The 27,893-nt window shown below is 42.0% G+C and overlaps 2 long non-coding RNA genes and 1 pseudogene across 2 annotated transcripts; 1 reads left to right on the forward strand and 2 right to left on the reverse strand.

Annotated features, from left to right (window-relative positions):
- Nucleotides 1-5,349: 5,349 nt before the first annotated feature.
- LOC123609569 lies at nt 5,350-25,028 on the reverse strand. Its single transcript, XR_006717825.1, has 4 exons — nt 24,835-25,028; nt 12,084-12,176; nt 8,324-8,407; nt 5,350-5,465 (listed from the first exon to the last, which is right to left on the reverse strand). It is a non-coding gene; the product is annotated as an uncharacterized LOC123609569 (long non-coding RNA).
- Nucleotides 12,355-27,185, forward strand: LOC123609570. The gene is made up of 4 exons (XR_006717826.1): nt 12,355-12,480; nt 12,765-12,894; nt 23,849-23,879; nt 25,967-27,185. It is a non-coding gene; the product is annotated as an uncharacterized LOC123609570 (long non-coding RNA).
- Nucleotides 15,393-15,488, reverse strand: LOC123610079 (annotated as a pseudogene).
- Nucleotides 27,186-27,893: the final 708 nt, after the last annotated feature.

Here is a 27,893-nt window from a genome sequence, read left to right on the forward strand (position 1 = left end):
TCAGACACCCTGTATTTACTGGATGAGTATTTGTAAAGTCAAGTGTTTAGATTAAAGGCTCTCTGATGTCTCTCTCTCCTCTGCAACCCCATGATTCACAGTGTCTCCCATGGGTTCTCAAAAGTTAAACTAGGCCTCCCTCCTATTTTCAACACAGCCACCATAAGCCCTTTTCTTTGAAGGTTGGGAGAGGCCTCTAGGGGTGGGATGAGAGCTCCAGGCTGGCCTGCCTCCAGCTGCCAGCCGGCCCTCCTCCTGGTATCGCGTGTTAGCACTAGGGCTTGACTGCCTGCCAGGGGGTGAGCCCTGAAGCTGGTTTTCTGGGAAGGGTAGGTGCCTGTGTGAGTCAGAACCAAGTAGGGGAAAAAACATGTTCACTCAATCTCTGGCACCCTCCTGCCTGGCCTGGCTTTGGCCATGAGCTCATGAAAGAGGAAGCTGGGCCAGGCAGACAGTAGCCCTGCCTTCCCTCAAGTTTTCTCTCCGTGGCCTCACAGATTCCCTGGAGTGTCTGGGCCTCATGTTGCCGTCATCCTGGCTCCAGAGTGGCCCTGACCCTTTTATGACAGTCTCCCTTCCCAGACGATTGGTCAGTTGTTTCCCCAGATTGGAAATCCCACCCGGCACAGAAGGGGATTGCTCACAAGGGGAGGCTGAAAATACTCTGTCCCTTGGGTCTGTTGATCTCCACCAGGAACCATGACTTGTTTGGGTTTGCTCCTGTAACCACTGAATCTCTGGAATAGACCAAGAGGTTCTAACCCTGAGAGCCTGAATTAAGGAGCTAGGGTTCCCAGTTCAGGAAAGAAACAGAGGGTCTCAAACTACTGGGCAGCTGAGCTACTCTCAGGGTTGCTTTATACTGAGACTTATCTAATATTTTTGGCATGCAGAACAGTCCACTACCAGAAATGCACTTTTTATTTCAGTGGAAATTATGACAAGGATGGGCTACAAAGAACCTTCCTAACTCTCCTTCCCACTGTCCATCTTGTATGTCTTCCCCAGAGCTTTCTTGTTAAAAGATGGACTTGACTGGGGCACCTGGGTGGCTCAGTTGGTTAAGCGTCCAACTTTGGCCCAGGTCATGATCTCATGGTTCGTGAGTTTGAGCCCCGAGTCAGGCTCTGTGCTGACAGCTTGGAGCCTGGAGCCTGCTTCGGATTCTGTGTCTCCCTCTCTCTCTGCCTCTCCCCAGCTCATGCTCACACTCTGTCTCTGTCAAAAATAAACTTAAAAAAAAAAAATTAAAAAAAAAGATGGACTTGACCAAGTCAGTGCTTGCCAAGCAATTCTGTGCCTCCAGACTCTCCAGTAGGGCTGCGCTGGTTTCCCGACCTAAGTCCGGGCAACTTCGTGGGCTTTCTCTCTCAGCTCCCCCAATGCTTTCCTCCTGACCGGAGATACAGCACTATTTTTTCACATGTGCCAAACTCTTACTCATTGGACCCTTCACACATGACACAAGCAGTTTCCTCTCTTTTTTCCTCTCCATCCTCCTGGGAATACCCTGCCCTTACTCCCACAAGCAGAATTAGTCCATCTACTTCTTTTTAAAAAAATATATTTATTTATTTTTGAGAGAGAGAGAGGGAGAGAGGGAGAGAGAGAGAGAACACAGGTGGGGGAAAGGCAGAGAAAGAGGGAGACACAGAATCCGAAGCAGGCTCCAGTACAGCAGGCTGTGCTGACAGCTCGGAGCCCCAATGCAGGGCTCAAACTCACAAACCTGTGAGATCATGACCTGAGCTGAAGTCAGACACTTAACCAACTGAGGCACCCAAGCACCCCTAGTCCATCTACTTTGTACATAAACCTCTTGAGGCATAAAACACAGTTTACTATAGTCATTTGTTTATTGATCTTTCTGATTACCTGGACATGCCATTGCCCTTTCTGGTTGCCATGACCAGACACTGTGATGCAGCCATTTTGATGCCAGGAACATTTTGACAAGGCAAAAAAAGTTATTAAATTGGGGCGCCTGGGTGGCTCAATAGCTTGAATGGCCAACTTCAGCTCAAGTCATGATCTCGTGGTTTGTGAGTTCGAGCCCCACATAAGGGCTCTGTGCTGACATCTCAGAGCCTGGAGCCTGCTTCAAATTCTGTGTCTTTCTCTCTGCCCCTCCCCTGCTCATTCTCTCTCTCTCTCTCTCTCTCTCTCTCTCTCTCAAAAATAAACATTAAGAAAAGTTTTTAAAAAGTTATTAAATTGTCAGCACTTAGAGAAAATAAAAAAGAGGGGTGCCTGTGTGACTCAGTCAGTTAAGCATCTGACTCTTGATTTCGGCTCAGGTCATAATCTCACAGTTGTGAATTGGAGCCCCACAACAGGCTCAGTGCAGAGTTCAGAGCCTGCTTGGGATTCTCTCTGTCTCTCTGTCTCTCTCTCTCCCTCTCTCTCTGCCCCTCCCCTGCTCGTTCTCTCTCTCTCTCTCTGTCAGAATAAATAAATAAACTTAAAAAAATAAATAAAATCAGAAAGAAATGTACAAACCAGGTTTTCTCAACCCATCTCTATGGGTTGTGCTCATCCTGACTCCCACCTTTTCACATAGAAGTTGCTAGTGTTTGATGATATTACCTTTTATAAAAAGTCAGGTATATTGAAGTATAGCTTACATACAGTAAAATGCACCCTTTTTAGGAGTACAGTTTGATGAGTTTTGACAAACTAATATAGTTGTGCAAATGTCACCCCAACATGATATAGAATATCTCCATTGCCCCAGAAAGTTCCTCATGCTCCTTTGTAGTCAATACCTGCTCTCCACTCCCAGCCCCTAGTGACTACTGATCTGATTTCCATTCATGTAGTTTTGCCTATCCTAAAATGTCATATAAATAAGACTATATGAGACACTCTTTTGTGTCTGGATTATTTTGCTTAGTATAATATCTCTGTGATTCATCCATGTTCTTGCACAAATCAGTAGGTCTTTCCTTTTGATTTCTGAATAGTATTCCATTGTATAAATATACCACAGTTGGCTACTCATTCACCATTGGTGGACATTTGTGTTTTTTTCTTCTTTTTGGCTATTATGAATAATGCTGCCGTGAACTTTTTATATGACTCTTTTTGTGGACATGTGTTCTTTTATTTTTCTTGAGTAAGTATCTAGGAGTAGTATAATTAAGTATAGATTTAACTTTAAAAGAAATTGCCATGTTGTTTTCCAGAGTGGTTTGCCATTTTATTCTTTGACAAGGACTATTTTAAGGAAGCTGCCTCAAAACATCTCTGTTGCTGGGGCAGCTGACTGGCTCAGTTGGTAGAGCATGCAACTCTTGACCTCAGGGTGGTGAGTTCAAGCCCTACTTTGGGCTAAGTATAGCTTACTTAAAAACAAAACAAACAAGAAATCCCCGTCAACCAAATCTGCCAAGTGAAAATGTTTTCTTCATCAGAGAACAGGTTCTCTTTTAGATTACCTCAAGGGACAGGGATGGGATGGAATGCAGCTATGTCCTTGGTTAGCTATTGATCCTCTAAAGGACTGGCATGTCCTCAGGATGCTGCAGCAATTTCCCTTGGAACTGCAGCAGCTCCAGGAACACACCCTCCTGACCTCACCCAACAACCTTGTGGCTCAGTATCTCTGTCTGCCTTGCTTCCTGCTCCCTTGTAGGCACTGTTCTTTCTGACTGCTATACATGAATCAATTCAGTTAGTCTTCACAAACCCCTGCTATTATTATTTATACCCTCATTTTACAGAGGAGGAAAATGAGAGGTTCAATGAGGCAGCTCAATTTCCCAAGACTGCATTACCATAAAGTAGTAGGAGTTAGACTGGATCTCTGGTCTATCTCATTCTGCAGTCCAGCTGTGTGGCATATTGGTCAGAGTGAAGTCCAGAGCTAGTCCACTTGGGTTCAATTTCATTGTTCAAATTTATATAGTATTCGTAGTAAGCCTCTGAAAAGAGGGCTTTTATAACATCTATTTTACAAGTGAAGAGATACCAAGGCTGTTATGCAGCAGCGGAGGGTGGGGGGAGTGCTGGGATTGCCATCCAGGAAGTTTGGTTCCAAAGACAGAGCAACCAACCTCTATGTTTTCCTGTCTTTCAACAATCCTCATTATTAATGTTATTATTTGGTTCACTGCCCTGGCTTTTAGTGTCTTTGGGGTTTTACACTGCTTTGACATTTGCATCTTTGCTTAGGTTTCACTTTCAAACTCTGAATGCGTTGTGCACTCACTCCCCAGGACGGAATAACTTTGGTGGGTAGGCCTTTTGGGCATGGGTACCTCTGGCTATATCACTGCCCTTTGAGAACTGCCTCTAGCTCAGGCAAGAATCCTAATCTAGCAGGCAAAGTCAGGGAGGTAAGTTATTTGCAGAAATAATGCCTAAGAAATCTCCTCCAGCTCTTTATCTCAAGAGGATAAGGACTTGAGATCATCTGAAGGGATTATTTGCTTCCATAAACAAATTTTTTAAATATAATTTATTGTCAAATTGGCTTACAAACAACACCCAGTGCTCATCCCAACAAGTGCCCTCCTCAATGCTCATCACCCATTTCCCCCTCTCTCCCACCCCTACCCACACACCCTGATTCCATTTTCTGTATTTAAGAGTCTCTTGTGGTTTGCCTCCCTCCCTCTCTGTTTGTAACTATTTTTCCCCCTTCCCTTCCCCCATGGACTTCTCTTAAGTTTCTCAAGATCCACATATGAGTGAAACATATGATATCTGTCCTTCTCTGACTGACTTATTTCACTCAGCATAATACCTTCCAGTTCCATCCACGTTGCTGCAAATGGCATGATTTCATTCTTTCTCATTGACAAGTAGTATTTCATTGTATATATAAACCACATCTTCTTTATCCACTCATTAGTTGTTGGATATTTAGGCTCTTTCCATAGTTTGGCTATTGTTGAAAGGACTGCCGTAAACATTGGGGTACATGTGCCCCTATGCATCAGCACTGCTGTATCCCTTGGGTAAATTCCTAGTAGTGCTATTGCTGGGTCCATAAACAAATTTTGAATTCTTTCAGATGAGAGACAATCATTGAACCCCTTGTCAGGGCTTAATACTGTACCTGGCACATATTAGGTACTCAATAGATTTTTACTGATTGGTTGATTGACTGAATGAATGAATAAAGGATTCAGATTCTCTTAGTTTAGCTCTGTGCTGTCCCATAAGGTTGCATGTAGCTATTTAAATTTGAATTAAAGAAAATTTAAATGAAGATAACGATGGTTATCATATTGGAAAGCATGAATATAGCACATTTCTATCATCACGGAAAGTTCTATTGGACAACACTGGGTTAGATGATGGGGTGAGAGAAGGAAAACTGGTGCATAGGGGAAAACATTTATTGAAGGCTGATAGCTTTACCTTGATTTTGATACTTTTAAAACAGCCTAGATCAGTCTTCTCTCATTAGATTATGTTGCATACTGCCCATTTAGAGGTCTCGGAATCACTTCAGAAATCTATTATTGAAAAAGAGAAATATATCTCTGATCACACCCATGACCCAAACTTCTGAGAAAAAGAAGACAGGAGATTGAAGGAGGAACTAAAGCCACAGTTTTCTTTCTGTCATAGGCCACAGGGAACTAACCCATCCAGGGTGCCTTGTGCCCATTATCTCATCTGGTCCTCTCAACAGCCCTGTAGGACACAGAAGGGCAGTGAAGGTAAGTGGCTGAAGGTCATGTACTTGTGAAATGGTGGAGGTAAATCCCCATACTCAAAACATCAGTAGATTGAGTAACAACTGTGTTCCAACTAAGAGCAGTAGAAAGAAGACAGAAGGATGGATAAAATATGCTTTAAGAAGCTTATAACCCAACGAAGGGAAAATAAGAGAAACACATAACAACTATATAATTGTACATATATACACGTGTATTTATGTATGTATATTATATACGTACATGTATACATTAATATGTATATATTATATGTATGCATAGATATATATATGTGTGTGTGTATATATATACACACACACATAATAGCATATAACTAACATTTGTTTGGTATATTAGAACTTATAAGTACTTTTCCTCAGCAAACAACTATGATAAATGTCAAATGAATGGAATGTTGATACAGAAAGCAAGCATTCTAGGAATTCAGAGCCGGGTGAGATCACTACAGGATGGGGTGAGGGGGAAAGTTTTCGTTGAGACACAGAACTAGCAAGAATGCTGGGCAGTCACACAAACCCAAATACAACTTCTTGCTTCTATACTAGAAATCTCCCGTAGTCTCCATTGCTTATAGTTTTTAATGAGGTGATTGTAAATTCATTTTACTTTCTAGAAAATAAAATGCTAACTGAGTGCTTAGAGGTCTGTGTTTTCTCTCTGATCCTCCATCCAAATGATCAACATATTAAAAACAACAACAACAAACCTCCCACACTTTTTTTTGAAATTTATTGTCAAATTGGTTTCCATACAACACCCAGTGCTCATCCCAAAAGGTGCCCTCCTCAATACCCATCACCCACCCTCCCCTCCTTCCCACCCCCCATCAGCCCTCTGTTCTCAGTTTTTAAGAGTCTCTTATGCTTTGGCTCTCTCCCACTCTAACCTCTTTTTTTTTTTTTCCTTCCCCTCACCCATGGGTTTCTGTTAAGTTTCTCAGGATCCACATGAGAGTGAAAACATATGGTATCTGTCTTTCTCTGTATGGTTTATTTCACTTAGTATCACAATCTCCAGTTCCATCCATGTTGCTACAAAGGGCCATATTTCATTCTTTCTCATTGCCACATAGTACTCCATTGTGTATATAAACCACAATTTCTTTATCCATTCATCAGTTGATGGACAGTTAGGCTATTGCTAAATTTGGCTATTTAGCTAAAAGTGCTGCTATAAACATTGGGGTACAAGTGCCCCTATACATCAGCACTCCTGTATCCCTTGGGTAAATTCCTAGCAGTGCTACTGCTGGGTCATAAGGTAGGTCTATTTTTAATTTTTTGAGGAACCTGCACACTGTTTTCCAGAGTGGCTGCACCAATTTGCATTCCCACCAACAGTGCAAGAGGGTTCCCATTTCTCCACATCCTCTCCAGCATCTATAGTCTCCTGATTTGTTCATTTTGGCCACTCTGACTGGTGCCTCCCACACTTTTTATGTGATTCTAGAAACATAGAGTAAGTTGGACATTCTAGATGTAAAAATATTTGAGTTGCTTTTACTTAATTACCCTGTGATGAGCATCCAGTGGTATAGCTCAAACACCTTACTTAACACTCTGGGTTATGTAATGTCAATTCTGCCCATCAATTCCTGCGGTGTAGAATACATAAAACTCTAGCCCTGCATTCTGACTGGTCTTGCCTCAATTCTCCTTACATAATCGTGGCCACTTCCCTGTTGGTAGTGATTTAGAAATGTCTTTCTAAAGCTCTGTGCGCTTTGCCTCAGCTTCCTTTAATTTTTTCTAAAGCTTCTGTCTTTCTTCCTTTGGATTTCTTTGGTTTCAAGCCACAGATACTCATTATGGCTAGCTTAAACAGAAATGTTGAATCCTGGGAGGATATTGGATAGCTCACAGAATCAAAGGAAGGCTAGAGAACCAGGCTTCAAGAACAGAGAAACAAAGGCAGCTCCAGGGGATTCAGTGGCAAAAATTAAATCTTGCCCTTGCCACCTGCTGAAATGAATGAGTGACAATCAGATTTTTCCATCTTTCCCATTCATGTTCATCATTCCAAGCCCCAGAAGAGACAATCTGGTTAGCCTAGTTTAGGGGCCAGGGGGAGAAAGGAAACTTTACCTGACAGTCATGACGACTACATAGAGCAGAGAGTGTATGCTGGATGATCAAACCCCAGAAATATCCACCATACCCCATTTTCTCTTCCTAACCTCCATTTCCTACTTTTTCTAATTATCCATAATAGGAGTGACCAACATATCTTCCAAGGTTATATAAAAGATACTTAAAAAAAAAATCCATTTATATTGGAATTTTTCCCAAAAGCTATTAATGGTTGAGGAAGTTTGGCCTTAACCCTCAGCAGGTGGTAGAAAGAGTAAAAAAGATAATGTACGCAAAATGCCTATTACATGCTAACATGTAAGTTTTGGTAAATGTTATTGCCATCCCAGCGCTTCACCAGTGGTGTGTCGGAGCCAGCTCATACAGCTCACACAAGGATCCAGGATCCAATCATTATATTTTTAGGATTTTTGTGAGCCAATTGACATAATATTGGTAGCTTGAAGTTGACCTTGATGGGAATTTTTACGCCATGGAAATTGGAATGTTGCAAATGAGGACTTGCCCCCTATCCCACCCCCAACATAGTTATTAATTATTTACCTGTCCACCACTGCATCCACTTCTTTCTTCACAAAATGTGAGTAGAATCATGAAGGATTGAGTGCCAGTTAGGATTGGATTCAGCTGTGAGTAAAAACAACAACAGTGGTTTACTACCTATGAGTTAATTCTCTAGATTGAGGTAGGCAGTTCGGGCTTGGCTAGTAGCTCTAATTTGTTGCCTCACACAAACATGGCTTTTACTTCATGATATAAGATGGCTGCTGTAGGGGCCAAGGGCCGGCTGCCCCAGGACAGGCCAGTTTGGCATGAATTTTATTTTGAGTTATAAGCAATCAAAATGCATCTTCTCCTAATGGAGAAGCTCTTCACATCTCCCTCACTGCCTGTTTATACCAGAGGGAGCTCTCTTGTACCAAAGAGAGCTATTTATTTTTTTTAAGTTTTATTTATTTATTTATTTAAGAGAGAGAGAGAGAGAGAGAGAGAGAGAGAGAGAGAGAGGCAGGGAGAGGGAGAGAATCCCAAGTAGGCTCCCCACAGTCAGCATGCAGAGCCTGACATGGAACTTGAACTCATGAAACCGTGAGATCATGACCTGAGCCAAAATCAAGAGTTGGCCTCTTAGCTGAGTCACCCAGAATCCCCTAACAGAGATTCCTCTTTACCTAAGAAACTTATCTGCATAATAGGGAGATCTTTGTTTTTTTCAAATATTCCTTTCACCTTCATGCTAATGGTCTCTCATTCCTTTGTATCATCAGACACTACCCCTCTCCCAAGCTCATATAAGCATCATGTTGCCTCATCGTCTTTGGAATTTCATGTCTGTGTGGATTCCCTGCATGTATGTTACATTTGATTTTTTTCCTGTTAATCTTTCTTATGTCAATTTGATTCTTAGTCCAACTGGAAAGACTCTGAATGACAGAGGAAATCTCCCTCCCCAACACTGTGTAAGCTCCACATTACAGCCAGTAGGGAAGAGAAAGGCAAAGAAAAACTCCCCTTCCTATTAAGGCCATCAATAGAAGCAACACACAACATTTCTGCTTATACGAAATAGATTGAGGTGAAGTCACTCAACCATATCTAGCTGCAAGGGAGGCCTGGATATGTTTATTTACTCCAGGCAGCCATGTGCCCATCTGGAAACTAGGAAGAAGGAGCAAGTGGATACTGGGAGACAGCTGGCCATCACTCTTGTTACCAGCTAGTACCCAAGACTTGAACCCAATGGCTTGAACTCACCGATCTTTGTCCCACATTTTTCCTTAACCTCTTTTTTCCAGCTTATCTCTTAACTCAGGCAAATGGAAAGCAATACTGCCCCTTAAGCAATAGCAAGTGCTCTGACAAGACCTTCAGCCAGCCCAGACCACCCAGACTAGTTTGAGCTTAATCCCCAACTGGCACCTGCACAGATGGATCATGGAGTGACCTCTAGAATGACCTACCATTACCTTTACCTCATTATAATACTAAAACCTCTGCCCAAGGAGGAGCCTCAGCCTCATTTACATAACATACAATGTATCTGTAGGCATATTTCCTGAAGGTGCATGCATGACCTTAAGCCCACCTCTACATATGATGATAGGGTTTCCCTGTCTAAATATTTATCCTAACCGTAAATAAAATGGAACCCATCCACCCTTGCTCAGGGAGTCACAGCTTTAGAAGCTATTCCACGTGATCTCCTTGTTTGCAGCAAATAAAGTTTTCTTTTTGCAACAACCTGGTACAGCGTCTGATTCATCAAGGAGTGAACTCATGTTGATTCAGTTATACTCCTACTGATGGGTGGGATTTAGGAAAGTATAGGTGAGAGGGAGGGGAAAGTCCTGCTGGTGTGATAGGAATGTGTGTGTTTGTGGAACTCTGAAGGAGCTGGCTGGAACCAAAAATTAGAAATACTGAAAATGAGATTAAGTAAATAAGATGGAAGCTGGCCAGATCTCAGTCAGGGGCCAGGAAAGCAGACAAAAGAATCTTTATCTGGTGCCACTAGAAACAGGAGGCATTGAACTTTTGGGTAGGGGAGGTGTACAATCAGAGACATTTAAAAATTTTTAATCTAGCAATTACATGCTAGACATGTTGGAGAAGGGTGGAAAAACAGGAAGCATCAGGCAGGGTGCAGGGGAGACTGATTTCACAATCCAGCTGTGAGGTAGGAATACATCTGAGAGCCATTCGCTAGACAATGTGTTTGGCTTGATGACTGGCCTGATAGGGAGTTTCAGGCTGGGGTCAAGACACAGGATTTACAGGGTAAACAGAACAAACCTGCCTTGGTAGGTGTTTTCAACTGGGCCACTTAGAAGCAGAGCCTGTGGAGCTCCTGGGTGGCTCAGTCGGTTGAGCAGCTGACTTCAACTCAAGTCATGATCTCATAATTCGTGGGTTCGAACCCCGCATTGGGCTCTGTGCTTACAGCTCAGAGCCTGGAGCCTGCTTCACATTCCATGTTTCTCTCTCTGCCCCTTAAACCCTTCCCCGCTTGTGCCCTTTCTCCCTCTCAAAAATAAATAAACAAAAAAAGAAGCAGAGCCTGGTGGGACATTTATTCAAGGGGCTGATTGAAGGAAGAAAAGAAGAGTAAGGACAATGGGATGGCAAAGGGGAAGCAGCTGAGCAAGTGTGTGGGCTGAGCTGCAGTCCATAGGAAAGCTCTTGGCACAGATGTCACAAGAGTGGGCTACAGCTGGAGGGAAGTGGGCTGGTGTCTTATAGTCCTGCATCAGGCAGTCATTGACTCAGGCCTGCCCAAAGTGTGTGTAACTGGGGAAGGCTTGGCTCCCATTTGACCCAGGGCAATTCTTCAAAAAGGGGACAGCTGTGTGGTTATCAGACAACATGCTTGTGGGTGATGAGTGGACAAGCTGCTAAAAGGTCTGAGTGAGGCCCAGACAGAATCCGTTACAGTGGGTCCATTTTGGGTGTGTTGGATTTGAGGTGGCAAAGAAATAAGGTATTAGTACATAACTAGTGGGTCATGGGATCTACCAGATAGGAGTTCATGTAGAAGAATAGGGCTAGCTATGAAGATACTAGAGTGAGGGACTCTGACACACAGATGATAGTGTGATAAGAAGAAATAAGCTCTTTGAGGGCCATGGAGACAGAGAGGTGAGCAAGCCTTTGGAAAGAAAGTTGGTTATTCCCTAGTGGGAAGGTGGGTGGGAGAAGAGGAATCAATGAATAAAACAAAGCAGAGATCAGTAGAAAGACATATTAGTGTGGTAGTTTAACTTATCACTGGAAGTCAAGGGACGAAGACATTGAAGAAGAATGAGTATGGAGAAAAAGTTGAGGTGTTTTGTTTTGTTTTGTTTTGTTTTGTTTTGTTTTGTTTTGTTTCTTAGTTCAGATGTTGTTGGTGGCCTTTAAGGGAACAACGTCACAGCAGAACTGGGTTAGAAACCACATAGTGAGAGCTAGTAATGCTTTCCATATTTAATGGCATTCCATTCTGGTTCTTAACTCCTCTAGGGCACTTCTTGCTTCAATTGATATGCTGCTCATTCTGGCTTGTCCTAAGGTTACTCTATGTTCTGGTTACCTAGTATATATGCTGCCGAAGTGAGCACAATGTTCTGGTTACCTAATGTTGCCTAACAGATTACCTCAAGACTTAGCAGCATGAGACACCCTTAGTTATATTCATGGATTCTGTGGATTAGGAATTTGGATGGACGCAGTGGGGATGGCTTGTCTCTGCTCCATGATGTCTGGGGCTGCAGCTGGAAGACTCAAAAGCTGGGGACCAGAATTATCTGCAGGTTTCTTCACTCACACATCTGACAGTGGATGCTGTCTTATTGGCTGGGGGCTTCAGTTTCTCTCCTGGTGGTCTAGATTGGGTTATTCCTGCATAGTGGCTGGGTTACTGAAAGAAAGAAGCAGGCATGAACTGTATTCTTTTTATAACCTCATCTTTTTTATGATCTACATTGTTCTCCCTGTACCCCATTGGTCAGTGCAGTCACAGCCCAACCCAGATTCAAAGGGAGGGAACATGACCCCACCCTGGAATCTATAAAACTACTGAAGAAGAGCATGGAGGTGGAGGGCCACTCATCTTCAGAAAATGCCATCTGCTATACTCTGTCAGAGCTTCTTATGAGTGTCCTCTTTATTCAACAACCATCAATAATAACAGTAATGGAATGAACTACCTGAGGCCTAGAGGGGTAAGTGAGGTACTCTAGATGACTCAACAAGGACTCCAGTGTGACATGGACCCAGGGCTTCTGGGTTGATGTTACTTTTATTAAGAACTGGATGCTTCCAAAGAGCAAATAAAACTTGTGGAGACTGGGACTGTTTCTTCAGATGCCCCATCCATCCTCACAGCAGCTCAGGGCCAACTACAGAGCTATGAACAGAGATCCCTCAGCCACTTACTGACTGGTCCTGCATTTGATACACCCATTTAATATGATGATTTAATATAATTTTGTATCTCTTTTCTCAGGAGAGCAGTCAAAGGCTAGGACACAGACCCTAATGTTGCATTCAACTTCCTGGCTGGAAGACCAGGATGAAGTTGCTTCTGATCTCTATGCTGGCAATGAGCAAGGCAGCACCCATGTCAGGAGTGTGAGGTAAGTGGGAGATGCCAAGGAGTGTTCAGGTAGAGAAATTAGATGGTGATCTGAGGTAACTGCATAGGAAAAGCAGGGAAGGCTAGAAGGGAAGTGGCTGAGGCAATGGCTGTGGGTCCAGCTCAGAGGGGAGGGGAGCCAATTTCCACCCCCTCCTGAACTCACATCCCAGTTCTAAACATGTTTCACAGCCCCAGGGGGAGACTCTGGCAAAGGATTCAGTGTGGGTAGCAGGCATACTTATCACGATCAGGAGTGGGTGGGAGCAGATCTTAGAACTTACATCAGGTCTCAATTTTCCAGACCCTGCCTATGCCCTGCCCGTCCACCCAAACCTATCTTTGACTTCATCTCTTTAGAAATGTCCTCGGGCTAGCAGTTTCCTTCTCAGAGATTGCAGATCAGGAAGGACCTTTGGAAACCACAGTTTCCACTTCCGCTGTAGGGGCAGAAAGCACGGGGCAGCCCAACCCCTCAATGCCTGGGAAGTAGCAGAGGAAGTAACTGAAGCTGGCTCTGTGCTGTAGGACTATTGCCCTTACCAGGTCCCCACTATCCTGCATCAGCCCTGCAGGGACCTGTCAGGGGGTCTTTTTGCCTCTGGTTTCTCTCTATCCTGCTCACCTCTATAAAAAGGTATTTTCTCCCTGCTCAGGCCCCCTGGCAGTAGCTCACTGTGACTTCTCATCTTACCCCCACATCCTTGGCCTCACCTTCATGACCTTGGTGTATCATTTGTGAGTCACCCTTGCTGCCTTGTTCCAGCCCCACCAATGTGCTTATTGCTCTCTCCCACATAGGAATTACTCACTGCTTATGTCATCAATCCCTCTGGAATGTGCCCCTTCCTCCATGACACCCATTCTCTCTTCATCCTTTATTATTATTTTTTAAACTAACAGTGTTGTCTTTTCCCCCCTTGGATGATTAAAATGATACATACTTTTTGTAGAAAATCTGTAAAATGAAAAATGTATACAAAAGAAAATTGAAAGTACCCATAACTCCACAGCTTAACTAACTGTGGTAACTAACATTACCATTCTGGTGGGCTTCCTTCTTGTCTCCTCCTCACCAAAACTCCTTCCTGCCTCAGGCCTTCATACATGCTTATTATTCCTTCTGCCTAAAAGTCTCTCTCTCTTCCTTTCTCCTCTACCTACTACCCCCTCTTCTCTTCCCACCTGCATTCTGTGAGTAAATCAACTCATCTGTATAATCATAAAGGTCATTCTTGCAGAGAAACTGTTCCTCTACCTCCAAGTTATGTCTATTACACATTCACAGCACCCAGTACTTTTCCTTGTATCATTTACCACAACTAGAAATAAACCATCATTTTTGTCCTCATGTGTTTAATGTCTGTCTAAGCTACTTGACTTGACATAAGGTCCATGACTGGCTTACTTGTTTATTCTGTTGACCCTAGCATCTGCCACAGTGCCCCGTATACAGAAAACACACAACACATTGTACCAAGACACCTTCCTAGAGTAACCATGTGTCCTCTCAGCACTTAAAAATAATCAGTTTAAAAAATACGATGACTCAATTACCATATGAGACCTGGTTCCAGGTACAGGAAACCTGGATCTTGCCCCAAGGAGTCTTCAGTCTTTTGAGAGAGACAGACAAGTAAGTGGAGGATTCTGATATGTCCTTGATGATCAGTTATAAGTATATATAATCAATAGTGTTAAGTAAAGCATAGAGAAAGGGCCCCTAAACTAGCCTTGAGGGAGGTGATGCTATTGTTTTAATTTGTCCTCATTAGTGCATTTACTTCATAGAATCATAGGATAATAGAATTGAATGGGACCATGAGATCAATAGGCCCCAACTCTTTCTGTGAGGTGAGGAAGTTAAAGCAGTGAAGGGCAATAAAGTGACTTGGCCAAAGCCCCTGGGTAATTTACTGGTGGCGGATCTGGGATTAGAGCCTCAATCTTGAGACTCCCAGTGCAGTACCCTTTCTAACTGTACCTTAGGGGCCTTTGGAGGAGGGGCCTTTAGAGGAGCCCCCCCCCCTTCCATTCTGTGAATCCCCAAGTCCTGCTGATTTTACCTTGTAAAGGTTTCTTCAGTTTGTCTGCTTTTCCTCCCGTCCCCTCTATCACGCTCCAAACCTCCATCATCTCCAGCCTGGGTGCCTACACTCACTTCCTACCTTGTCTCTCTGCTTCTAGTCTTGTCAAGATCAGATTCCTTCTCCACTTTGCAGCCCAAGTGAGCCTTCACAGGCCTAAGTGTGAGCATGTATATCCCCAGCTTAAAGCCTCATTGAATTTTTCGTTCAAATTAATATGGTACGTTAGCTTTGGCTGCCATAACAAAATACTGCAGAGTGGGTGGCTTAAACAACAGAAATTTATTTCTCATTGTTCTGGAGGCTGTAAGTCCAAGATCAGAGTGCCAGAAAGTAGGTTTAATTCTGAGGCTGCTGCTTCTTCTTCTTCTTCTTCTTCTTCTTCTTCTTCTTCTTCTTCTTCTTTTTTCCATGTCAGACAGGTAATGTGCCGAGGTCATAACAGGGAGGCACATGTCACATAACGGTGTGAATATCCAATCATCACTCTTATGAACTACAAAAGGAGAAGAGCTCTCTTGTGTCTCCTCCTTTTTTAAGGACACAAATCCTATCAAATTAGGGCCCCAGTCTTAGGACCTCATTTAACCTTAATTACCTACAAAGGACCCTATCTCCAAATACAGTCACATTGGAGTTTGGGGCTTCAACAGATGAATCTTGGGGGCACACAAACCTGTCCATAGCACACGGTCTACGAAGTCTTTCTTAATCTGGCCTACTTTACCCACTACCCTCTCTGCTTTCATGCTTCTATACCTTCAATCTCTCTTGGTTCCTTTAACTTGTTCAGTTTTCTGCAGCGCTGATCCCTCCATCATCTTCCCTCTTTCTCTGCCTCTCCTATTCCTATTTAGTCTTTGTAAGGAAATATCCATCTATCCTTGGAGCAAATGGATATGGTTTGCCCACTTTGGCTCTGAGTCCCCCAAGATATCATAGGACCTGTCTTGGATCTCTTTGAGAGTGCTTATTTTTTTGAGAACCGAGACCTGAAGACACCCAATTACAAAATAGAGTGTACAGCCCCCATTGTAAGCCGGAGATGGAAACTCAGTCCCTCTTTACTGGTTTCCTCCTTTTGGACCTATATCTCACCCTTTCTATTTCTGCTTGGGCAAACCACTGAATTATTTCTTGAGGGACATGGCCCTCCCTTGCCTAGTAAGCAGTAAACTCAGCTTCCCTCCTCTGCCAGCTCCCACGTCTTTGTATTTCGGTTTGTTACTTTCAAGTCTCAGTTTAAATATCGGTTTCCAAGGGAGGCCTTCCCTGAAACCCCATCCTGTGTTTAGTCCTTTGTCTCTCCATTCCTGTGGCAGCCTGTGTTCCCCCTTTCCTAAGAGTCACTACCTCATCCCTGTATGTTTCGTGTCTGTTCTTCTGAGCAACCTAGGCAGCATGCACCTCTGTCTACTCGGTTGCAGTTCCCCAGGTTAGTGCAGCACCTGCTCCTAGTAGGCTATTAGAAACTGTTAGCTTTTATTAGTGGAAGCTCTGTAAATATCCACTGGCTTGAGTTGTTTTCAAATAGTTCCTCAGATAGTATATGTATCTTGTTGTCTAAATTGGACTGAAATTTGTCAGAAGGATCCTGTCTGTTCCTTTCTTTAATTCTTCCTCACTATGCCCATTATGGGCTTCTTCATCCAAAAAACATTTCATAAATGATTTTTAACTGATCTCCCACAGTAACTTTCCCAAAAGGGATCATATTCTAAGAAATGATCAAATTCAAGAGTATGTGTTTAACAGGACAATTTATTATGAATTTATTGTAAGAATCTATTAAGAATTAGAAAGGAATGCAGGTGTTCTCTTCCTCTTCTGCATAGCCAGGACTTTGTTTCCTTGAAGTTGTAGGTTTCCTGACCCCTAGAGGAGGTTGACTTTTTTTGTGTGTGTGTTTGTTTATTTATTTATTCAAATTTTTATTATTTTATTTTATTTGCATTTTTTTTCATCATGATAAGTGTACTTTTTAATCCCCATCACCTGTTTCACCCATCCTCCCACCTACCTCCCCTCTGGTAACAATCAGTTTGTTCTCTATAATTAAGAGTCTGTTTCTTGGTTTGTCCCTCTCTCTTTCTCTTTTTTTTTTTCTTTTGCTTGTTTGTTTTGTTTCTTATGTTTCACATATGAGTGAGATCATATGGTACTTGTCTTTTTCAGACTGACTTATTTTGCTTAGTGTTATACTCTCTAACTCTATCCATGTCATTGCAAATAGTGAGATTTCATTCTCTTTTATGGCTGAACAATATTCCATTGTGTGTGTGTGTGTATATATATATATATATATATATATATATATATATATATATTCTATTTCTTCTTTATCCATTGATCTATTGATGGACATCTGGGCTGCTTCCATAGTTTGACTACTGTAAATAATGCTGCAGTAAACATCGGGGTGAATGTACCCCTTTGAATTTGTGTTTTTGTATTTTTTGGATAAATACCCAGTAGTGTAATTACTGGATCCCAGGGTAGTTCTATTTTTAACTTGCTGAGTAAACTCCATACTATTTTCCACAGTGGCTGCATCAGTTTGCATTCCCACCAATAGTGCAAGAGGGTCCTTTTTTCTCCACATCCTCCCCAACACTTGTTGTTTCTTGTGTTTTTTTATTTTAGCCACTCTGACAGGTGTGAGGTGTTATCTCATTGTAGTTTGGATTTGCATTTCTCTGATAATTAATGATGTTGAGCATCTTTTCATGGTTTGGGGTTGAGTAGTTCTTTACGGATTTTGGATACCAACCCTTTATTGGATATGTCATTTGCAAATATCTTCTACCCATTCAGTATGTTTCCTTTTAGTTTTGTTGGTTGTTCCCTTGTCTGTGCAGAAACTTTCTCCTTTAATGTAGTCTCAATAGTTTATTTTTGCTTTTATTTCTTTTGCTTCAGAAGACATATCTAGAAAAATGTTGCTATGGCTGATGTCAGAGTAATTACTGCTTGTGTTCTCTTCCAGGATTTTGATTGTTCCTTTTCTCACATTTAGGTCTTTAATCCATTTTGAATTTATTTTGTGTATGGTGTATGAAAGTGGTCCAGTTTCATTCTCTTGAATTTTGCTGTCCAGTTTTCCCAACACCGTTGTTGAAGAGACTTTTCCTCATTGTATGTTCATGCCTCCTTTGTTAAAGATTAATTGACCATATAATTGTGGATTTATTTCTGGGTTTTCTATTCTATTCCATTGATTTGTTTGTTTTAGAGAGAAAGAGCACAGGGAGGTAGAGGGGCAGAGGGAGAGAGAGAGAATCTTTTTTTTTTTTTTTAGGTTGATTTGTTTATTTTGGGGGGGGCAAGTGTGAGTGGGGGAGGGGCAGAGAAAGGGAGAGAGAATCCCAAGCAAGCTCTGCACTGCCAGCACAGAGTTCGACGAAGGGCTCAAACCCATGAACCGGGAGATTGTGACCTGAGCCAAAATCAAGAGTCAGATTCTTAACCAACTGAGCCACCCATGTGCCCCTATGTATTTATTTTTATATCAGTACCATACGGTTTTAATTACTACTGCTTTGTAATATAACTTGAAATCTGGAATTGTGATACCTCCAGTTTTGTTTTGCTTTTTCAAGATTTCTTTGACTCTTCAAAATCTTTTGTGGTTCCATACAAATTTTAGGATTGTTTCTTCTAGTTCTGTGAAAAATGCTATTGGTGTTTTAATAAAGATTACATTAAATCTGTAGGTAGTATAGAAATCTTAACAATATTTATTGTTTCAACCCATGAACATGGAATATCTTTCCATTTCTTTGTGTTGTCTTGAATTTCTTTCATCGGTGTTTTTATAATTTTCAGAGTACAGGTCTTTCACCTATTTGGTCAACTTTATTCCTAAATATTTTATTGTTTTTGGTGCAATTATAAATGGCATTGTTTTCTTTAATTTTTTTTAAATGTTTATTTATTCTTGAGAGAGAGACAGAGCACGAACAAGGGAAGGGCAAAGAGAGATACAGAATCTGAAAGAGGCTCCAGGCTCCCAGCTGTCAGCACAGAGTCGGACATGGGGCTCGAACCCACGAACCGTGAGATCATGACCTGAGCAGAAGTCAGACACTTAACTGACTGAGCCACCCTGGCGCCCAGGGATTGTTTTCTTAATTTCACTTTTTGCTGTTTCACTATGTACATTGATTTTGTATCCTGTGACTTTACTGAATTCATTTATCAGTTCTAGTAGTTTTTGGGTGGAGTCTAGGATTTTCTATATATAGTATCATATCATCTGCAGATAGTTTTACTTCTTTACTATTTGGATGCCTTTTATTTCTTTATACTGTCTAATTGCTGAGACTAGGACTTCCAGTACTATGTTAACTATCAGTGGTGCGATTGGACATATTTTGATCTTTGGGGAGTTCTCAGTTTTTCACCATTGAGTATGATTTTAGTTGTAGGTTTTTCATGTATGGCTTTTATTACGTTGAGATAGGTTTTGTCTAGACTTACTTTCCAGAGGGTTTTTTTTTTTTTTTTTATCATGAATGGTTGTGGTACTTTGTCAAATGCTTTTTCTGCAACTACTGAAGTTGTCATATGCTTTTTGTACTTTTTCTTATTGATATGATGTATCATGTTTTGCAAATATTGAACCATCTTTGTGTTCTGGCACTAAATCCAACTTGATGGTGGTGTGTGGTTTTTAAAATGTATTGCTGGATTAAGTTTGCTAATATTTTGTTGAGGATTTTTGCATCTATACTCATGAGAGATTTGGTCTGTAGTTCTCTTTTTTTGTGGTGTCTTTATCTGGTTTTGGTATCAGGGTGATACTGGTCTCAGAATGAATTCGGAAGTTTTCTTTCCTCTTATATTTTTTAGAATAGCTTGAGAAGAATAGGTATTAACTCTTCTTTAAATGTTTGGTGGAATTCACCTGTGAAGCCATCTGGTCTTGGACTTTTGTTTTTTCTTTGGGGGGGGTGTCTTTTTTTAAGTTTATTTTTGAGAGAGAGAGACACACACACAATGTGAGCAGAGGAGGGGCAGAGAGAGAGAGAGGGAGACGCAGAATCCGAAGTAGGCTCCAGGCTCTGAGCTGTCAGCACAGAGTTCGACGCAGGACTTAAACTCAAGAACCACAATATCATGACCTGAGCCAAAGTCTGACACTCAACTGACTGAGCCACCCAGGTGCCCCTGTTTTGGGGGAGTGTTTTGATTATTGATTCAATTTCTTTGCTGGTAATTGGTCTGTTTAAATTTTCTATTTCTTCCTGCTTTAGTTTGGTAGATTATTTGCTTCTAGGAATTTATCCATTTCTTCTACATTGTCAACTTTGTTGGCATATAGGTTTTCATAATACTCTTGTTACAATTGTTTGTATTTTGGTAGTGTTGGTTGTTATTTCTCCTATTTCATTAGTGGTTTTGTTTATTTGTGTCCTCTCTCTCTCTCTGTCTCTCTGTTTCTCTCTGTTTCTCTCTTCCTTTTGTTTTTTTGGATGAGTATGACTAGAGATTTATCAATTTTGTTGATCTTTTCAAAGAACCAGTTCCTGGTTGCATTGATCTGTTCCATTGTTGTTTTCTTTTTTAAGTATCTCTATCATATATTTCTGCTCTAGTCTTTATTATTTCCTTCCTTTTGCTGGTTTGGGTTTTGTTTGTTCTTTTTCTAGCTCTTTTAGGTGTAAGGTCTTTTGTGTATTTTAGAAGGAAAGGAAAGAATCAGGCTGAGTGAGAGTCTAAAGGAAATCCACCTCTAAGTAGGCTTTAGTTTTAGAAGGTATTGGATGTCTGGTCTGAGATGGGAGGATAGACAGTATACCCCTTGGTTGATTCTTGGAACTCTGGGAACTCAGAGAAAAGATAGGGGATGCAACTTCTCCAGGGAATGTGGAGGTCTAGGCCTCTTCCAAAGCAGCCCCTTGGATGGTACTGGTTGCTAGGGTCCATGAGAACTGGGCCAGAATACTTTGGATAGGGCATTTTCAGAGCCTTGACAAATGTCCCCAGCCACCAGGCAAGGCCAGATCAAGACTGTAGAGAAGCACTAAAAATGTTACAGTGCCCCCGCCCCCGCCCCGATAAAAGAGGTATATGAAACCAAAAAACAGCTTTAAGGGTATACTATAGATTTGTGATTTTCCCCAGTAGTGTGACTGCTTTCATGCTCTCCTCTCTCTCCATCTGCTTCTATTTCTCCTCGTTCTCCTCCTTCTCAAATATAAAATTATTTCCAAAGTTGTTTTTTTTTTTTTTCCCCCACTCCTGGCTTTGCTGGTGTCATGAATGGGTGATTAGGACCTGCCCAGGTCAGCTGAGTGGCTTGACTTCTTTTTTTTTTAGTTTATTTATTTATTTTGAGAGAGACAGAGACAGCACAAGTGGGGGAGGAGCAGAGAGAGAGGGAGACAGAGAATCCCAAGTAGGCTCCGCACTGTCAGCACAGAGCCTGATGCAGGGCTCAAACTCATGAAACTGTGAGATCATGACCTGAGTGGTAACCAAGAATCAGATGCTTAACTGACTAAGCCACCCAGGTGCACCTGAGCGGCTTGATTCTAATGCATCCCACAGGCCTAGGCAAGAAACAAGGAATACAAGGCAGTGCTGACCACCATGGTCAGAGCAGCAGACTCTCCTCTTTCCTCAGGACAGCGTGAGCCTAAAGCTTCCCTGTGTGACCCAAGGGGGACAGTCTGAATAGTGTTAGACTCTAGAATTCTAGTCAGTGATGGTCAGGGCTGAGGTCAGACTTGATATGAGTGAGTCCATAAAGAAATAAGACATTACCTGTGCCCCAAGAGCTGTGGATCAGTTCATTCATACCTATTACATGTATATGGACATACATGCTTACATGCACATAACTCTTTCTAGATAGAGAAGGAACTAGTAACAATTATGGCTTCTGGGAAGTAAGACTAAGTCTGCCTATTTGTTGTTGTTGTTGTTTTTTGACTAGGTTTTTTAAAAAAACATTGAACAGATGTTATTTTTATAATAAAAATGTACTTCAAAAATTAACATGACAGCAACAATAAACTCATCAGATTGCTAATATCTTCAGATTTCAAACTCTAGGACAGATGGAGAATCTGCTTTTCAGAAAGAGCTTATGACCCAGGGCTAGGCTATGAGAGGGGGACCAGTGATGCCTTCCAGCTGTGGTGTGTCCAGTGCAGCTGGAGAGGAGGCTAAATATAGAGTAGGCTGTGCAGTGTAGCAAGATGAATCAGGGCTAGTGCTAGAACATTCCTTCATTCTGTCAATGAGCATTCACCTTGTACCTGAGTTCCAGACACAAGGACATAGAAGTAAACAAAGCAGCGGAGTCTGGTTGGCTCAGTCTGTAGATCAAGCGACTCTTGATCTCAGGTTCATGCGTTCAAGCCCCACACGGTGTGGAGCCTACTTAAAAAAAAAAAAAAAAAAAAAAAAAAGTGAACAAAGCAGACTGAGTCCTTGGTCCCTGGATTTAGAGTCTAGAGGAGGTGATGTGTGGGTCACACTGGGCCACACTGGCCTAGCTGGAGAACCAGGAGAGAGAGTGTGAAGCATAGAGGGCCCAGGAAAATCCCAAGGTCAGGTATGGGTAGAGGAAGGTTGTGTACCTTTCCAGGGCACTTAGTTCTTTAGTGCCTCTCCACAGGGCCTCTTCTGTGTTGTTTGAGGGGCTAGAAGGTTTCTTTTTATTTACTTATTTACATAGGGCTTGAACTCACGACCCTGAGATCAAGAGTCACATGCCACACCGACTGAGCCAACCAGGCACCCCTAGAAGTTTTCTTTTTAATTTAAAAGATTTTTTTAATTGAAAAAGTTATTTTAAAATTCACATAGAGTAAAATTTACTTTTTTTAGTGTACATTTCTATGAATCTTAAAAAATTTTTTGAATGTTTATTATTTTTGAAGGAGAGAGAGAGAGAGACAGAGCGTGAACAGGGGAGGAGCAGAGAGAAAGGGAGACACAGAATCCAAAGCAGGCTCTAGGTTCTGAGCTGTCAGCACAGAGCCTGATGTGGGGCTCTAACCCACAAACCGTGAGATCATGACCTGAGCCGAAGTCAGATGCTCAACCGACTGAGCCACCCAGGCGCCCCTCTATGAATCTTAATATGTGTAAAAATTCATGTAATCACCACCACAATCAAGATATAGAATAGTTCTGCTGCCCCAAACTCCCTTATGCTATCCTTTGTAGTCACATCCTTCCTCCCATCCCCTGCAAACCTCTTGCTGGTTTGAGCTATTCTCCATTACTGTTGTTTTGTCTTTTCAAAAATGTCACAGAAATGGAATAATATAGCCATAGGACCTTTTTTAAAAGATTTATTTATTTATTAAAAATGTTTATTTATTTGGGGGTTGGGTAGAAGGAGAGGGAGAGAAAAAGGGAAAGAATCCAGAAAGAATCCCAAGCATGTTCTGCACTGTCAGCATGGGACCCGACACAAGGCTTAAACCCATGAACCTAACCACTAACCGTGAGTACATGACCTGAGCCGAAATCAGGTCACTTAACCAACTGAGCCACCCAGGCACCCCTTAAGATTTTATTTTTAAGTAATCTCTACACACATCATGGGGCTGAAACTCACCACCCCGAGATCAAGAATCACATGCCCCACCAACTGAGCCAGCCAGGAGCCTCAGCATAAAACCTTTTGAGATCAGATTTGTTCATCTAGCATAATGCCTTTGAAAGGCATCCGAGTTGTTGCATGTATCAATAATTTGTTTCTTTTTGCTTCTAGATAGTATTCCATGGTATGGATATGTCAAGTTATGCATTTACCCATTTTAACATAGTTTTGGGTAATTATAAATAAAGCTGCTGTGAGCATTTAGTGTACAGGTTTTTGTATGAACATATCTTTATTTGTCTCAGGTAAATACCTACAGGATTGCTGAGTTATATGGTAAGTGTGATTGACTTTATAAGAAATTGCTGAACTGTGTTCGAGAGCAGACTTTGTGCTCCACTAGTTCTTGTCAACATTTGATGATGCTGTCAATATCTTTTACTTTAGCTATTCTAATAGATTTGTAGTGGTAATGCATCATGGTTTCAATCTGCAAAATTGATGACCAAATGTTGAGTTTATTTGCCTTCTTGCTACCCTCTTAGTGTAAGTGTCTATTCACGTCTTTTGCCTGTCTTTAAATTCGGTTGTCTATTTTCTTGCTGTTGAGTTTTGAGAATTCCTTATGTATTCTAGATACATGTTCTTTTTTTTTTTTTTTAAATGTTTACTTGAGAGAGAGAGAGAGAGAGAGAGAGAGAGGGAGAGAGCGAGCATGAGCGGGGGAGGGGAGAGAGAGAGGGAGACACAGAATCTGAAACAGGTTCCAGGCTCTGAGCTATCTGCACAGAGCCCGATGCGGGGCTCGAACTCACAAACTGTGAGATCGTGACCCGAGCTGAAGTCAGACACTTAAGCAACTGAGCCACCCAGGCACCCCTGGATACATGTTCTTTGTAGGATATGTGATTTGGAAATACTTTCTTTCACTTGATATCTTGTCTTTTCATTCTCTTAGTAGAATCTTTGGCACAACATATTTTTTTTAATTTGGTAAAAAATATTTTTATCACTTATTTTATTGAGATGTAACTGCTATTTAGAAACATGTACAAATAGTAAGTATACAGCTTGATTAATTTTTACATTTGTATTCACTAATTTAACCACAATCTCCCCCAAGATAGCATCACCCCCATTACCCCAGAAGGTTCCCTTAAGCCCCTATCTAGTCAATATACAGCATTCCCTCTCATACCCTCCTTTGAAATAACTGCTATTCTGACTTCTGTCACCATATATTAATTTATCTAGAAGGTTTCAGAGAATTGCTCCATGTTTTGTGACCTACTTGGTTTTGTCTTGGAAAATGAAAGTCTCCAAAAACCCTACTTTGGAGACAGATGCCGATGACCTTACCAGATGTGATGCAGAGGTTGGTTAGCAAGGCTGGGTTTCTTAGCATCTTGCTTCTGGCATGCCTTAAGCCATGCTTCACAACAGGGTCCAAAAACTTGGTAGAAAGTGCCAGAAGAGGTCTAGGCACCCTAAAAATCCAATGACATGGAAAGAGAAGAATCTCAGGAATAAATAGACATTGCCTCCCTCTCTGACATTTCCTGCATGTCCTTGAACAAACTACATAAACTTCTTGAGCCTCAGCCACCTCATCTGTAAAGTGGGAACAGTATATCCACTGTGCTTATCAGGCTTGTTCACAAATATGTGAATCTCTTTCTTCTTCCAGGTTCCTAGGAAAACTGTACTTTGCCACCCCATTTAACTCTTACCAATTAACCCAGGCATGGCTGTGTAACTTAAATTGACTAATTACAATATGTCTCTTCTATGTGGAATAATTTTAAAGATTTAATTTTTAAGTAATCTCTACATCCAACGTCGGGCTTGAGTTTACACCTCCAAGATCAAGAGTCACAAGCTCTACCAACTGAGCCAGTCAGGCACTCCCTACTTTCCCCATCTCCAAATATTTATTTATTTATAAAAGTTTATTTATTTATTTATTTATTTATTTATTTATTTATTTATTTCATCAATCTCTACACCCAATGTGGGGCTCAAACTCACAACCCTAAGATCAAGAGTCACACACTCTTCCAAGAGGCACCCCTCTTCTGTGTGGAACTTTTAAAAGCCAATGTGTGCTTTTCTACATTCTCTCCTCCTACTTATGGCAACTGGCAATGTTTTAGATAGTGGCTACCCTGTCAACCTAGGTCCTAGAGTTAGGACCATGATGACTCAGAGTAGAGCCTCAGCCAACCCAGGAGAATAAATAACTTTTTGTTGCATAAAGACATCGAGATTTTAGGGATGCTTTTATAGAAGCATAACCTAGCTTCTTTGGGTGACATACTGTATTATAGATATTACGAGAATTATATGAAAAAAATGTGCAACTTCTGGGGACATAATAAGGCTTAATTTTCTTCCTTTCAAAATCTTTTTCTTTCTTTCTGAAGGGTCATGAACCTAGGGATGTTCTTACCAGCCAAGAACCCTTGATGATCTATAAGAGAACAGACATCCATTCAACCACAAAAGAAAGAAGAGGAAGGGATGCAAAGCAACAAAGGGTACAGAAATATGACACAAAGCAAGGAAGAGAAACAAAGTGAAAAAAGTGAGACAAAGTATAAAAACAGGGAGAAGAGAGGTACAGAGGATGCCTGAGACACAGACAGAGATGATTCTAAGAAAAACAACTGCTGAGGCAAATGGAAACTGTATCTGTTTGGGATGTTCACCCCAGCCCTAGGCAAGTAATGTCAACTGTTATGGTAGCTGAACAATCTTGATTAGTTCCTGGTCTTCCATTCATCAGTCTTGGCACCTAATGTTTACTGAGCACCTACTGTATGCCTGGCACTGTGCTTGTGCTGAGTTTAGGGAGGTAAGTATGACCCAGTGCTAACAGCTGTTTTCAAGAATCCCCTAATCTGTTGTGAAGCAGTCACATGAAGAGTTAGAATAAAATTGGCCTGTGACATGTTGGAAGTGCCTGCAAGGAGTTAAGGGAGGAGAAGGGGAACCAAGCCCTGTGCAGAAGAGTGAGGAAGGACTTTCTGGAAGACATGAGACTAAGAGTCTTGCAGGATAACTAGGAGTTAGTGAAGGCAGGGTGGCAGAGGGGTAACAGGGGCCAGGTGGTGGAGGTGAGAACCTGCAGGTAGTTTGGGGTTGCTCGAACCTTGACGAAAGGCATTGGGCATTAGGAGAAGAGCCTGGAGAGGGACTAGGGCCTATCTCAGGGGCTTGATATCTTTCACTGGGTTGGTTAGGGAAGATTTGCATGGCTAAGCAGAGAAGCTAAATTGCTTTGCCCACTGTGTGGACGGTGGATTGGGGGCAGAATCTCTTTTTGTGAGATCTTTTGGGATTAGGCTGAATGCCCAGCCTATGGCCCAGAGGTACACAAGATGGCCTCTGGAATAATCACCCCAGTCAAGGCTTAGTGAATGCTGCCACGAGCGGGGCAGTGTTCTATGTGTCTTATGGACCCTATGTGGAGTAACTACTTCACTCTCCTGCCAACCCTGTGGTGAGGGTATAGTCTTATCATCCCCATTTTGACCACCAGTAAACTAGGCACAGAGAGGTTAAGTTGTGCATCCCTGCCCTAAAGCTAGTAAGCAGCACACCAGCATTCCAGGGCAGGCTGCCCAGCTCCGATCTGCCTCTAACCATTCTCCCTCGGGCCTCCTCAGGGTTGGCTGCTGTCAGGAAGGCCCTCACAGAGGCATAATTTGGCTTTGGCATCCTGCTTCAAGTTTATGAAATCTTCCACATAGATGACCTAACTCCAGCTTGCAACAATAACTTCTGTGAGGTAGGTAGTATTATTCATAGCTAAGAAAACTGACCAAGGAAATCGAATGATTTGTCAAAGGTCAAAGTTAGACTCAGACGTGCGTCTTCCAAGCTGGAGTCCAGTGTCAGGTCTCATGTTCATTTGTCAGTCAAGGCTGAGGCCAGCCTCATGCTCAGCACGTTGCATAGTTCACAGGTCAGAGCACTTTCCACTCCTATTGCCTTTGGTCCAGGAAAAATGCTTTTCTGAACTGAGGGAAGGAGTCACAGAGAAATGTGTTGTTGGCATCGATTTCCTATGGTTGGGCAATAGCTTCCGCCATCCAGACCAGGTGACGTCAGCTGTCTGGATTCTTGCCAGTGTTCTCCTGCCCAGGAAACAGACTTCCGGCCAGGGCTAAGCTGTCTCTGGCTTCCTGGAGCAGTAGACCTCTGAATTTGCAGTGAAAGACTGAACATCAGATCTCAGGGAAGGTTTCACTACAGGGGAGGAGGTAAAAATGGGGAAGAAGAGTTGAGAAGACACTGTTCAGGGATAAGCATGGAGCCCCTCTGCCTGGAGTCTGGGGTTTTCCTTCC

Source organism: Leopardus geoffroyi, chromosome B2, assembly GCF_018350155.1.
Source record: "Leopardus geoffroyi isolate Oge1 chromosome B2, O.geoffroyi_Oge1_pat1.0, whole genome shotgun sequence".
In the NCBI taxonomy this organism is placed as follows: Eukaryota; Metazoa; Chordata; class Mammalia; order Carnivora; family Felidae; genus Leopardus; species Leopardus geoffroyi.